The sequence below is a fragment of the Wyeomyia smithii genome, chromosome 2 (assembly GCF_029784165.1).
Source record: "Wyeomyia smithii strain HCP4-BCI-WySm-NY-G18 chromosome 2, ASM2978416v1, whole genome shotgun sequence".
Classification (NCBI taxonomy): domain Eukaryota; kingdom Metazoa; phylum Arthropoda; class Insecta; order Diptera; family Culicidae; genus Wyeomyia; species Wyeomyia smithii.
The window spans coordinates 38,124,812-38,139,219 of record NC_073695.1 but is presented as its reverse complement, the minus strand read 5'-3'; the positions used below and the strand labels follow the sequence as shown (position 1 = coordinate 38,139,219).

Genomic DNA, 14,408 nt, shown 5'->3' with positions numbered 1-14,408 from the left:
TGCAACCGGCCAAACAGTAAAAAAGTACCTGGCGAACATGGACATACAGAGGCAGTCCCGCCCACTTTTCTCGAAGCTGTAGGCTATGACGCAACGGCAGCGGCTGAATAAGATGGTCAAGTCGATTATCCCAGCGAATCACAGCGTGGCGGCGGTGATAGACGTCGAGAGCTATATCAACCTGGCTGGCAACAACTGGCAGGGCACCTAGTATTTTACTTCTCCAACGAAGGAAGTGAAATCCGAGGTGAAGTTCATTTCACACACTACGTTACCCATAAAAGTGCTGCTGTGGCTCGCAATCAGCGAGAAGAGGATGTCAAAGCCTCTCTTTTTTCACTGTCTGCCGGAAGTTGCGTCGTTCAGCAAGAAATACCATAAGGGCGAAGGCACCGTATTCTGATCGGATCTGCCGTCGGCCTACATTTCGAAGCGATCGTTAAAAGAGATGGAGCGGCTCAATATCGATGTGGTAAATTCGAAAATCAAACTTTTCTTATACATTCCATTGACATACTATTGTTGATGTATAGGTCGCTTCTCCCTGGCTACGCTTTTGTCACCCATGAACCTTCCCTATTCCTACCCACTCGGGAAAATAGTGTGACGCCGGCTCTGGCCATAAATCACATTCTTCTTAATCCTGTTTAATTAAGAAAAAGTCCCATTCTCTCGAATGAAAAGCATTCATTTTACATTCTTCTCATTTACAGAAAATAATTTTCAAAGTAAACTATTTTTAAATACTGCAACTTTTAGCAATGATGTTCTTGATCCATAGTTTTCACTAACCTAAAATGAAAATTACTGATCGTTATTTCAAGCACCAACAATCGACAAATAGCCAGTCACTTCTTGCTGTTGTTATGTAGATAGTCAGAAGCTGAGTTACCGTCCGCTTGATTGATTGTGCTCATCTTGGAGTGCTGGCGCCACCGTCGACGGGTCCGTCGGGCCGGTGCGGAAATTATGGTGTACTCGATCGCTAGGTACCCAGCCACACGCTAGAAACACTTTCCTTCCCGAGTGCGACGATGGCCAGCCACAAACATCCTCCAGCGCGCATTCCTCGTTGCGCGGGAGGTCCAAGATACGATCACCCTTTGAAGTTCCTTTTCTTCCGTCGCCCCACGCGCAGCGTCGTGGTTATCATCACCCCGGCAGCTGTTGGCCATGTTCCTTGCGATCACGGAGAGTGAAAGCGAAAGTGCGGCACATGCAAATGTCCGAGCACGAAGTACTGGCCGACAAAACCGAGCAATATTTTACGGTTAGTGGAGGACGATAGGATGCTTGGCGGTTGTTTTTTTGCGGGCGTATGTTCATGCACATGTTCTCCGTTCTCCCCGCCGCTGTTGCAGTTGTTGGTCGCTCTGGCATGCAAATATTTGTCACGATTGGCCTCAATCTAATTGGTTCACAACGGTCCCTTTCACACTCTTTCCCTATCAATCCATGGCTGGGTGTTGAAAATTTTTTGTGGCATGTGTTTATTTTATGTGTTATTTTATGATGAAATCGTCTTTAAAATACTGGAATCAGAAAAATGAATATTTTGAACGTAAATAAAATTAATAGATGAGTAGATGAGTCCCTAAAGAGAAAAAAGCTCTAAATCTCTAGCTGAGATTGATGATTTTTATACTGTATATTAGAATTAAAGAGAAATTAAATAAATAAGTTTTGACGACTAGAAAAAGCTGATCTCGCGAACAAAACAATTAATACACAAGAGATAACCATGTTAAAATTCATTCAAGTTTTTTCACCATCTCGGGTTTAGTCATAAAATTTTAAAAAATGATAAATAATTGATCACTTACCATTAAGCAAAATTCACCCTCGTAAAGCAAAACCAACAGATGTGGGCACACGCCCCAATGTGACTACTAAATTAGCTGGTGAAATGCTTTCCTCTTACGGGGCAGTCATCGACATCGCGCTCGGTTCAACTATTATTTCGTTGTCGGAGCATGCAGATTTGCTATTTTTCTTCGAGTTCATCCTCATACCCCTGGCCCAAAGTCTATAATTACGAGCGGGTCAGAAATCGAAAATTTAAACAATTTTAATTGGCTCTGCCTCGTCTGGCACAGTGCACCTGCAGCCATCCGTTCGCGCTAGTCAGTAAACTTCTTCGAGCAAATTTATTAAACAACCACTTGTACTCTCACCAGGCTCGCGTACGGTATTTTTTACGGAAATGGTGCATTCTTGAAGCGAATGAACGTCGAGTTCGGAATAATTTACAGCTTCTCAACAAGCGGGCTAGAATGAGTGGCTATTTTTCCTAGGAATTTTCGCGATGTGAATAAACATCATCAGGTGGGAAAATAATTCACTGCTTCGCAGTTTGTTTTGTTTATAAATTCTTGTTTAAATCCTTGAATGCTGTTCAGTTCGATTTGTTGGCTTCGGGTCGCGCTAGATTGTGACTCACTTCTGATGCAAATGATCTCTTCAGGACACATCATCGCCGTCGCCACGTCCATCACTGAATTCTGGGTCAAGTAGCGTCGAATGAGCTCATTTGCTGCGATCTTCTCACGGAAAATGTATACACCAAGTAGCAACATGCGGCGCCGTTGTCGCTGCTAGAAGGCTAAGCTGCAAAACTTGATTATTCATCAAAACATTCATTGAACCGAGCGCGAGTTCCTGCTAATCGACTGTGACGACCACTGACTAATAATAGACATTGCCCACAATGCTTATCGTCTCGAATTTATTGACGCCTTCAAGTGTTCCGATCCAGTATTATGTGTGGGGGCGGAGAAGCTGTGCTTCTCAATCAGGTCATAAATTTCACTCCAAGTACTGTAGAGCGTCATTAATTCCGAAGAACTCCGAGACGTACATATCACAGCAACGGTTTGTTGCACCTCCGTCTGTCTGTGAGGTGCTCCCGTTAACAGAGACAGCACGACGAACTGCCAGCTGTCAAGTTCTGCGCAAACAAGTTCATTATTGCATGCAAATATTCAAGAACTTCGACCATTATCAGCTTTGTCGGATCTCGAAATTATGCTTACAATTAGCCAATTACGCCAAATCAAAACAAACAACAAACGAGCGTGAGATCAAAATCGGCCTGATTGTTGAGCTAAGACTGCCGCGTTCGTGCTGTCAGAAAAACGCCGCGCACGATGGTAGCAGGCCGGTAACGATATGAGAGATCAGCAAGCCATGATAACGTGAGTGCAAGCAGGCCGAGAGCGTGATCAGCTGTTGAGCTGAGCTGAGCTGGTGCTGAAATGTCACTGGATTTAATTAGCGTTGCGTGGAATGCCGCTGGGAGGCGCTGCGTTTTGTGAACCCAACCTCAAACCGACACCGCTGGCGCGCATATCCGATGAAAGTGGACTGTAATTGCAAGCAGCGCTAAGCGGTCGCAAATCGTAGGTCGTTAGATTCTAATCAGCAAACAATAAATTTTTCCCCATCCATCGCCAAGACTCTGACGAGAAAGTTATCCAATTTAATTTCGCTTTAGAGACGGCACAAGCGGCGGACAAGTTCTTGAACAAAAAAGATAGCATATCTGTCGGCACGCCCGGAGCAGTGGGCGTTGCAATTCATTTCCCGGAGCCGCCTGCGCTTGACGCTGACGCTGACGCAAAAGGTCTTCTAGGTCGCCGGTATCGATTCGATCCGGCAGGAAAGTGATTTGCCTAGCGCCGGCCATGCAAAGTTCGTCAGACAGTTATCGGCTTCGAAACCTCAAACTCACCACCAATGCCACCACACCGAAACCCGATCGATTTCGCCGTCATCCCACGGGGCAGAACATAACAGCCTCTTTCATTTCGAATGAACCGAAGGAATGATTGCGCAAGTTTTATTGATCATCATCATCTGCCGCTGCGGAGGGATTTCACGCAGGCTCGTTTGTGGAATTGGAGACACCCTCCCGCAGATTGAAGTGAAATCTTTTCATAGTATTTAAATTGGGTTATTTGCTATTCACGGATTTCGGATTTTTATATATGAGTTAAAAGAGTTTAATTTTCTGAGCAAAACGTGATTTTTTTTCAAATTTTATATCATTGTCCTTCGATTTTTAAATGAAAAATAAAAATCGCTCCAAAATCGCTACAATGACAGTTGGTATATAGACCATTTTACGAACTGACAGGTGTCACGGATCCTGCTGATGTTGATGATGCTTTTACGTGCGTTATGTCAGCGGTTCCGAGCTTTCTGTCAAAATTTCATTCATGAATTGAGTTCACAAACGTCTCGTAAAATGGTCTATGGGCGAACTGTCATTGTAGCGATTTCGAGCAGTTTTAATTCGTGATTTAAAAAATGAAGGACAGCAATAGAAAATTTTTGCAAATCACGTTTTGCTTAGAAAATATAGCTCTTTCAGATGATATGAAAAACTGATATAGCTAAACAACCCAATTTGTAAGATAAATAAATTCAACGCTTGTTGTTTTAAAGTAGAATACTTCTTACTTAGAGTGCCATTCCGAAATATAGAATATGGAGTAAAATGGCAGAATGAAAGATTTCAAATGCTTACAACTTTGTTACCACTTTCTTCATGGTAAAGAGGTGAAACCTTTTTTCATAGTAAAGAGGTGAAAATTCATAGCCAATGATTATAACATATGCGTTAAAATAAATTGACTTTTATTTGAGTGGTGGTAAAAGAATAATTAAGACAGACAATTGAGTTTAATAAATTTCCCTTGGAAGGTAATTATGTTAGCTGATTCGCAAAAAAAATGTACGATCTTGCGTGCGGCCTTCCGGCAGTTAACCGGAACATTCGCCATGGCGGACGAAAACATGCGTGTAGGCATGTATTTTTAATCCTTTCTTCGTTCTATTTATCAAATCTTCCTGAGTTTTCGTGACGAAATTGTTGGAGTAGATCTTACGCTTCAGGCTTGCCCAGAAATTCTCGATGAAACCCAACTTGGGGACGTTGGGTGGGTTCGCCAGCTTGAGTACCACATCGATATTCAGCAGCTCCATCTCCTCAAACGATCGCTTCGAATAGTGAGCCGACGACGCAAATTCTGGCAGGCACTTCGTACTATAAATTTCCCCGTTCACGGCCAGTTCGGATCGAAAAAAAGAGCAGCTTTGACATTTTCTTCTCGCTTACTGTCAGCCACAGCAGCACCTTTATGGGAAACTTGGTGTATGAAAGAAACTTCACCTTGGTGCTTACTTCCTTCGTGGGGGAAATAAAATACAAAGTGCCCTGCCAGTCGTTGCCATCCAGAGTGAGAAAGGTCTCGTCGTCGTCGTCGGATTTGCTGGGAAAATCGATTTGACCATCTTATTCAGGCGCAGCGGTAGCGTCATTGCCTGCAGCTCCGAGACTTATAAACAGGACTGCTGACTCCTGACATGTATGTTCATGTTTTTCAGGCACTCTTTCACTGTTTGGCCGGTTGTACCGACCTCCCGGCCAAGTTCACGCAGTGGTGTAGCTACTTTTCCGTTGGTCTTCCTCTTCAGCATCCTTTGGAGCTTCTTGTCGCTCAGGGTCGTCGGCCGTCCGGAACCGGGCTTTCTTTCAATGCTCTGATTGTTGTCCAATAGTGCTAAGATGTTGTAGATGCCGGAACGGGCACACCTGCCGTAAACAAAGTGTAGTATGAATAAGTACGATAAGTCATTAGCACAACGGTAAATCCGATAAACAACAACAAACGGATTTCCCTACGGACCACACCTTCTGTGTGGCCCTATAATTCGCCTACCTACCAACTCAGCACATAGCGCGACCCATGCGCATAGCAATAATGTTTGTTTATTATCGAAAAACCCACCGGCCCTAAACAATGCAAAAGAATGCGTTCTCACTCGTCACCTCAGTTGTCGCAGATATAAATGTAAATGTTTACCAAGGTTTAGTTATAAAAGGAAAATTTGATTTCAATAAACGAATCAATTACTCATTTGGAGCCCGACAAGAAGGCCGGCTACTTTAATAAGTAAATTGTTATCACTTGCAGCCCAGACGGTTACGGCCTGATGGTTACTGCATGGTGAAAGAAATTCCCGGTCCAAATCTACCTTCAAGGCTACTTTCATGGTGACCGTATGTTAGTGGCACAAATCGTGCAACAAAGAACATAGTGAATTCAAGAACTCAGTGAACCGTACGAGAGTGACATGGAAGAACTTACTGTTAGTAGCCTAAAAAAGTGAATCACTAAAAAGCTAATGTGATCTTTCATGGTAAATTTTAAATCATCGTTAAAATGGAGAAGGTGCCGTCCACAGAGAAACCAAGTGGCCACGATAAAGCTATCGAAATCAACAACAATGTTGAACAAAATAGATAAGGAGCGAGAGATTAAGAACGAATCAGGCAGTGAAATATGCAGTTTCTCTCGCCAATCCACAGTGGTCTAAACTCTGGCTATTTTCAGCAAAAAACTAAGAATATCTTTACAACAAATGAAAATATCAAACCAATATATTCTACAAAAATACGAAGTTTAGCAGAATGAACAAAATCTCAGAACATCTTGAATAGTTTTGACGGTTACAGAAAAAGTTATGGACAAAAAACTCATTTTGAGGGGTGTTTTCCTTTCATTCAGTACTCGGTTGGATACAACCGGAAACTGTTGAACTTTTATGAGTAATGCAGTTCTTTTGACAAACTTTCAAATGCATGCAGTCTGGTTTGCTACTATCTGCAACCTTCGAAGAAATATGGACTCAAAATATGGTTATTTTCAGCAAAAAACTAGAAATATCTTAACAACAAATGAAAATATCAAACCAATATATTCTACAAAAATGCGAGGTTTAGTAAAATGAACAAAATCTTAGAACATCTTGAATTGTTTCGACGATTACAGGAAAAGTTATGGACGAAAAACGAATTTTGAGGAGTGTTCCTCGTAAAACTCTATTTCGTCATATCAGGTGTACAGATAGACGATTACAGTGTTCAGCAATTCTTTTTCATAGAGATTTTCCTACAACTTTGCTGAAGAAAGCAATCTGGTATTTTGAAAATTGGAAAAAATTGTTTTTATAACTAATTACTAGGAGGATTGATCAAAAAACCGAAAACGCCAAAAGAAAGGCCTTGTTTTATGGAATAAACTTGCTGAAGACACTGGATACATAAAATCAATATTTCATAGTCAAATCTAAAACGATCACGATTTTTCGAGTTTAGACCACTGTGCAATCTAACAATTGAGAAATGAAAATTGAGCCAAATGAGCAAAAGTTTTAAAACGAACACTCAACGAAAGCACTTGAAAAATTGAAGAATAGTATAATAAACTGTCGTGAAGAGCAAAGTGAAATCGCAATCCGTTTCGACGCGGCGGGGTACCACTCTTTGAACGCGCACTCTTCTGAACGGACTAGCTTCATTGTTTTCGCCATAGCGGTTTTAGGGGTCGACTGATAGAGCTGTCAATTTTTTTCTGCTCACTCATGGGTTACTACGATTGATGCTGAATGAGTAGTTTCATCAGTGCGTGTGAAACTAAACCCATGAAAAATCCATAATGTTTGTCCATTTTTTTAATGCAAACGTTACTCTTTAATCCAGCGGTTCTACATCACACTGCCTAGCTGTTGTGAACCCTGAAAAGCGCCCCCAAGGGCCACGGTAGGATGTGGCGTCGGTAAACTTCCACAAAGCTGATTCGGTGATGCACCCTTCAGAAAATGGTTCGGGGTGAATGCCTCTGCTTCATCTGATTGCTGTGATACGTTGGTGAGCGGCCGTAAGTTCACTGTTTCCTCCGCCTCGATAATCGCAGTTTTCAGAATCTCGTCGTGAGCCGCCTTTCATCGTCTAGAGCAACCTTCACGAAACGCACGAGACGCTCCCATACTATCCCCATTGCGCGGTGCTACGGGAGGGTTAAATGCGTTAAATGCCTACTTTGTTCTTGCATTCGTCAACTGATCAGCACAGTAGTCTCCGATGCACCAAACAGTGTCCATTATTTCCTTGCTGGCTCCTCGCAGATTCCGTAACAACATTTGCGTCGAGCCAGTAAACCACTTGTTCAATCTTCAAGCTGTGACTCTCGATAACCGTCTGTGCCAGTCGTGCTGCGAAGACAGCGGCTAGAAGCTCCAGGCGCTTGATTGACAGTTGCTTCAACGGAGCCACTTTTGACCGGCTCATAACCAGCGGACGTTACTTGTCTCCTAGAACGGTAGCGCGAAAATACGCTACACAGCCGTACGCTGTCTCTCTTGCGTCTTCTAACCTGGCTTCCTCGAAAGAACTACGACGCAGTTTGGACGACTCGATACTTTACATCATCTACACCCACCGCTGCCATTTCTTGAATGACATCTCTTCAATCTTAGCATACCAGTCACATTCTGTACGCCAGAAGGTTTGCATGAACATCTTGCCGCACACGATCGATCGTAGTGAGGAATCCCATAGGGTCGAACTGTGCCTTCACCAAGCTGAGAACTGTCGCAACTTCGTCGTATACACTGCGTTATCAAGAACTTTTTGGATCTGTGCCTTAGACGCGGTAGCAGAACGGAAAACGTCTTCTATCGGCTCCCAGACGATTCCCATGACGCTTTCGTACTCCGTTCTCTTATCTCGAGAAAAATGAAGTGCCAAAAACATCGCCTAATTCGACAATCAGTTGCGTATGTTGAAACCAGCACGGGAGTGGATATATCTCAGCTCTGGACCACTTGTTAACAATGTCTAAACTGTCGTAGTAGTCGTCTACGTAGTGCATTTTAGTGATCGAAGCTTCAGGTAACTCTCCCTCGAATTCATCAGCATTCAAGTTCTTGACCAACTGCGCAGAATACACAGCCGCCTCGTCCATCACGTACTGTTCTTGAATCACGTCGTGTAAAGGGTTATTTCCATTGCTTCCGTGCCGGGACCGTGCCGGGACCGGGCCGAGTCCGGGCCGTGTCTGTGCCGTGTCTGTGCCGTGTGTCGTCCGGGCTTGTTTGAAATTGATTGCATGCGTTCTTAATAATCCCTGGTTACTCACTGCTGATACAGAATACGAACTCAGATAGGTATGGATAGACGGCTTTCGCCTCTCGGGACCGTAAATCGACCTGCCGAGTCTCGATCGAACTGCAATCGGATCGCTGAGCTTCCCAACCCGTGACTCCATCAGGTTGTTCAACGCGAGAAGTATTGCTGGAAACCCCGTTGGATTTTTTCCATGAACTCCAGCCAGGTTTTGATTCCGCTTCGCTACTTCTGCAACTCGTACTCGTTGTAGTTTCAACACCGTTCTAGTGTTGTGCAGCGGAAGCTCCTCCCGAAATCACTTTTCCGATATCATCAGCTACACCTTACTCGAACCGTCCTCGAATCTGTTGAAATCTCCGCTCAGTGTGACGATCAAAGCAAAACCTTGGTACTACATTCCGGTTCGGAACTCGACCTTCTGTTCATTATACACAACAGACTTCACAGCCAACTGTTTAATTGCGGGGCTAGCGCTACGATCCTACTGACACTAACAGTCTTCTCCCGAACCAAGACTCGAACCTACGACGACTGGTTTGTTATGCCAGCATCGTACTTCGGGACCAGCTGGGAGAACTGTCTTACGATCAGGGCCTCCAAATTACCCTCTGCTCTTATCCATTTGGTGACTTCATCATCCACCGAAGTAGCGGACGTCCAAAAACGCTACAGTATCGTACCGCCGTTTGCCCACATGAAGCGTCACTTGCATCATGCGAAAGATCACTGAAAATTTCGTGTCTTTTACTACGTCGCACTCTGCATTCTTCAATGCAAATTTAAAATTTTCATTAAAGACAGAAGAATAATTTCACAAAAATTGTACCCTTAAGGGCTTATTATTATTTCAAAGATTTTCTGATTGTTGGCCTTTCAAATACATAAACTGTTTCTCAAACTACTAATTAAGTTTAATTCTGAGGATGAACTAAATACCAATGTTTGCTTAATGCAATTTTGGGTAGTTTCTTGTCTAGAACAAGTGTCGACTTCAGTTTCTTTTGAATTAACTTGGATCGTAGCTTCAAAAATAAATAAGAGGGCTATTCCCAAATTTACTTTAGGGTGAAAAGCTAGACATAAGCAGAGTTCACCTCGAGGAAGGTCAAGACTGAAATAGTGTGGAATCCACATATAGTCCAACAATCAATATTCTTTTTCAACAGTCTTGAAAGAAAGATGTTCCAATCGATTGCTGTAAAAATTAAGGAAATCCGTTGAAAACTGAGTGAGTTTTGAGAAAATATAGCTTTTGAGAAAAAACGTGTTTGGTCATTATTTCCATGAAAACTTCTAATTTAAGGAATTCTCATACTCGTTGAACCTTCTTGTGCATATTATCTAAAATCTGCAATATTTGGAGTTGTGCCAGTCTTGGATTCAAAAGCCCATATATTTGAAATCACCGCTTGCTACGATGCGGCTTGCCGCAACTCTGCTTGCTGCTGGTCCATCCAGTTTCCAGTAAATCATCCTCTTACCACAGTGATTAAATAGACAATGAAGACTCAATTTGTGCATGCTGTTTTTTATACGTGACTACTGAGAGTCACACTTCCGGTTGGCGTATTGTTGTGCACTCTAGCGAGCAAAACAAAAACAAATCGTTTACAAAGACAGACTATTCGTATACTTTAGTCTCGGCTGTGCTGGAGAAGAAAGGTAATGGTTGGTTATTCGGCCATTTTACCAATTTTTCAATAGTGTATCTCAATTAATCGGTTGTTTCTATTACAAGAGTTCAACCGTGCAAGCATTTCTGATTGGTTCATACAGAAACCCCGAGAATCTGAGAAGATATAACAGAAATATAAGCCCTCAAACCCTGACCAATTTTTCTATGGTTCAATTGCTAGATATTTTATTTGCACCCCTAACTTTAGTGTGGGATAAAGGAGAAGAATAAAACATAGACTCTTTTCGAAAAGTTTACTGGATCAGAGCTCCTGATTATCGTCTCATTGCATTCAAACTTCTTCATCATCATCTAATTGCAAAAAAGCATAGCCTTTACGCGAATCAAGTCGATGTGCGCCTTTTAATTTTTAGTAAATGAATTTGGTACAAAAGGGAGAATTTTTCAGTGCCTTTGAAGTGACAAGTGATAATTTTGCGTGGAGTTAACATTTAACGGTTTCAGTATTGTTAATTATTGAAATCAACAAGACTCTATATTTTTCAGCAGTACAACAGTTAGCATCACAAACCACAATTTTTCGCATTTAGGTAGACGCATATCAATTTTTCAATCGTTGGCTGTAAGAATCGGTAAAAATTGAATGAATTTCAAGCGCTCAAACCCTGACTACTTTTTCCATGGTTGAACTGTTAGATTTTCAATTCGCACTCGTTACTTCCAGATGAAAAAAGGGAAAGAATAAAGCATTGACCTTTTTCCAAAAAGTTGACTGGATCAGGATTCCAATCAGCTACGATGTGTGTTCATCAAGATGCGTGAATAAAACGCATAGCAAAGCTTTGATTTTTAATCAAATGATAGGCATATAGATCGAACCAGACCCCCAAGCAGAGCTTGCAAAAACTCGAAAATTGTCCGTACACAGCCTCATTTCTGTGAGATAATAGAGTGAAACTCCAAAGCATCTATGTAAGGTGAATTATCATTACCACCAATCATGCGATCCCAAAGCATTCTCTGCAAAATTTTGGTTGAACGGTTTCAAGCTTAACAACATGACACAAAGTGTTGAGTTCAAGCCAAATAGAGGATTTCTGTCGGACTATACCCTCTATTTTTCTAGTTTTCTTTTACACCATGTTTACACCAATACAAGTTCTTTGTTATTCCCGTTCCTTTCGTATATCGTATGAATTTATTAGTAAGAGTGCACAAAAATGCATGGCGTTTGTTGTTTTTCAGTTGTGTTTTGTTTTTGACGCGCGATGAAGCAAGTTTGGTAAGTCATAGTAAAGTGGTTTCTGGCCAGTGACCGCATTTGCACAATATTCAAACGTCTGAAATCGTGTAGGTTTAACCGAGATTTCGTTTATAAAACCATCAAAAAGTAAAGCAGACATCCTCTTTGTAGGACAGTGGAAGATCCGGTCGGCAACGATCTGCAAGGGTACCGCAAGCCGTTAAAGTTGCGAGGAAGCGTATCTGGCGAAAAGGTAACTTTCAGTATTAAAACTTGGCAACTAAGAAGCTTGGAGTAGAGCTCACGACGTTTCCGAGTCCTCTCAGAAAAAGAGGCTCGATAGAGCAAAAATGATACAGGACGAGTTCTTTTTTTTTTATGAGAAACTGGTTGTTCTGGAGCAGCCATACAATGCACAAAATTATCCAAAAGGAGAGTTTCTCGGTTCCAAAGCGTAATTTAATTGATGGGTTGCGAGGCTGTTTACTTGCGAGGTATCCTTCAGTTGATTTTCATCGATCTAAGTCAATGCTGGCCTAAACTTTGAAAACGGAAATTTTAAGGAAAATTGTTGCCGGAGTTGACCACTGCGAACTTGAATTCAAGAAGACAATGATTGAACTTGATTCAAGATGACAATTTAACGGATTTTTGTTTGGAGAATTATAAATTGCTAAAATGCTTAAAATATTTTTGACGTTTCACAAATGTTGAGTAACTAATCCTACTTTATAGCAGCACTGAAAAATATCATTCAGCCTATTGTCCTTTTTGACATAGGTATATACTATTAAAAAGAACGAAAGTGATGACGAAAAACCTCGATGAGAGATATGAAGGCGCTCAAGAAGCAGAAGAGTGAAATCAATTGAACCTGCCTGTAATGCATACGTAACACTATACTGTACAAAGCTTTAATATTAATGACTCCAAACTAATAGACTAAAATTCAGCTGGATGGGTGAATACGCATAAAATCCCTCCGCTGCAATCCGATTCATCTCTCGCGCGCAGAAGAGATGCGTTCTCATGCTTTTAGCCCCGATCCAGTGTTCAGTCAGAGTCAGATCCCGGCGAGCGATAAATCAATCAGAACAACGCATTTCCCCCTGGACTGCTTCACGGGCCTTGTCTGTCATCCTGCAGTTGCCCACGCCGCGTTTTGTAAACACACACAGACGCTGCTGTCATCAGCTGCGACCGTGTATTGAGTAATCGATCCGCATGTTGTCACGTGTACCCCGTGCATCAACAGATGTTTACGTCGAATACGAATTCGGGCGGCAATCTGGGTCAGACTGCCGCCACCGGTGCGACATTCTCCGTGCCATCCGACGACATCCCATTTCGCCAAACAGAAAATTAACTGAATTAGTATCAATGAAGACATCAATTCCTCGCACGTCTCCATCATAGATGGCAATTGACACCGTTGGAATTTTGTCCGAATTTTCTGCGGGGACCACCCAGAAGCTGTCGTCGTCGAACAAAAATTGAACGCCTTTTTCGCGTTCGCCTGTCACTGGAAGGCGCAATTTATTCAGGACTTGGAAACCATTTCTTCTCCGACACGTCAATTCGTTTAAAGTTTGTACGCAAATTACAGTGGAGGTTGGAAACAAAACGATTTATGATGGAATCGATAGAGAAATCACTTTCATAAACAGCGAAAGAAAGTGGGAGTGAGTAAAGTATGGACCAAAGTTTGTCCGAACGATCATTACGATCTATTCAAATCCGCTCTGCGCAGCAGTAGCGCTATAAGCATCAATCTAACCAAGCATCTATCACCAATTTCTCGTTTTTTCTTGACCCTAACCTCACTCGACTCCATTCAATTTCTGTCTGATAGTCCCTGCAGCCATTGAAGGGAAAACAAGTTCACCACTTGTTGGAAAAGAAAGAAAAAACCCGTGCAAGGCAGGATTTTGCATCAAACGTCGGCGATACGCACAGATTCGCCCAATTGCCAACTCGTGCAGGGCAACAACAAAAAACAGCGGTCTTGGACCTAAGCCAAGTTAAAGACCATGACCACCTACCTAAATGTACGGTTGCTTGCCTGCTTGCTTGCTTGATAGAGGATGAGGATCAAACGTGCAATTTGGTGGTTGCCCTATCGTAAAGGGTTTCGGTTTTGTTTCGTTTATCGCTTTCTGTATGGTAGGTTTTTTTTTTCGTTTTTGTGTGTGGGGCTTTGTAATACCCATAATTAACTGCGAATATAAATCTATCCAGACTGACTGCTTTGGCAGAAGTGATGTCGACAAGGGGGGAGTAATTCTGATGATGTTCTTTTTTCTATTGCACGGACGTGGCAGAGATTTATGCGGTAAAATTTGAGGTTAGTCTAAAATTGGCAATAAGGATCGGCGGAAGATGATTCATGAAAAAGTTTCAGTTTTAGTATCAGTTTGTTGTTAGTAGTTGAGCAGTCGAGCAGACCCAGCAAATATTGTGGTTATAGTAATATTTATTTTCTGATTACGGTTATTAAGAGCTATTCCAATGTTGGTACATCAGCAGGACAAACGATAAACATGTTTTGAAACTCT

At 42.2% G+C, this 14,408-nt stretch overlaps 1 protein-coding gene across 2 annotated transcripts in view; it reads left to right on the top strand.

Moving 5' to 3' along the window:
- Positions 1-14,408, top strand: part of LOC129720928 (tubulointerstitial nephritis antigen-like) — a 148,471-nt gene that overhangs the window by 88,563 nt on the left and 45,500 nt on the right. Inside the window, exon 1 of one of the 2 annotated variants that reach the window (XM_055672847.1) lies at positions 12,086-12,106. The exons of the other annotated variant lie outside the window; for it this stretch is intronic. The gene's annotated coding sequence lies outside the window, so the exon portion shown is untranslated. Of the gene's footprint in view, positions 1-12,085; positions 12,107-14,408 lie in introns of those variants that run through there. 2 annotated transcript variants of the gene reach the window in all.